This window comes from Ziziphus jujuba, chromosome 6 (assembly GCF_031755915.1).
Source record: "Ziziphus jujuba cultivar Dongzao chromosome 6, ASM3175591v1".
Lineage (NCBI taxonomy): Eukaryota > Viridiplantae > Streptophyta > Magnoliopsida > Rosales > Rhamnaceae > Ziziphus > Ziziphus jujuba.
Window position 1 is genome coordinate 17,434,346 of NC_083384.1, and position 757 is coordinate 17,435,102.

At 39.5% G+C, this 757-nt stretch overlaps 1 long non-coding RNA gene across 1 annotated transcript; it reads left to right on the plus strand.

Moving 5' to 3' along the window:
• The first annotated feature begins 303 nt into the window (after positions 1-303).
• Positions 304-757, plus strand: LOC132804139 (uncharacterized). Its single transcript, XR_009639293.1, has 2 exons — positions 304-458; positions 563-757. It is a non-coding gene; the product is annotated as an uncharacterized LOC132804139 (long non-coding RNA).

Here is a 757-nt window from a genome sequence, read left to right on the forward strand (position 1 = left end):
GCGTTATCCCATATGGAGGGCATCTCGTAGCACATATTCATGTGATGCGACCCTTTGTAACTATGTGCGTGGGAGGTCACCCAAACCTAGCGTGTCGTGGCGGATATGTGATTATGTAAGTCCATACATATATTGAAAAAAATTCTCACTAAGTTTCCCATTTTGTGGATAATGAGGTTATGTTCTAATTTGCAGGTGTACATCCCTGTCAACAATGGAGGCGCACATTGGTTGGCAGCATGTGTGGACTTGAAGGCCCGGCATATTGATTTATACGATCCAAATATGGGAAATAAATATGTCCAGAATAGAGAGTTGAAGAATGCGGAATGCCTTACATATATGCTGCCTTACCTATTGAGGGATGGGGGATACTACAGGAAGAATCCGGACGTGTCTCCCACTTTAGATCCATTCACGATGACCATGATCAAAGATGCACCCCGCCAAGATAATGGGTATGAATGTGTTGTCATTTCAAACAACTTGTATTGCTGCTGTTTTTTATTGTGGTTACGTGTGAAAATACACGTAGTTGGTTTTCATTAATGCTATTCTGCAGGGGTGATTGTGGCGTCTACGCTCTGAAATTTATTGAGTACATGAGTAGTGAGGAGAACCCTTCATTTGGTCCGCAAGACATTATGTTTTTTAGAAAAAAATATGCTGTTGATTTGTACTTTAATAAACTTTCAATGTAGATCGTATGTTTAATGTTATGACGGTCTATACTAATGTTATACTAATGTTATCTTAA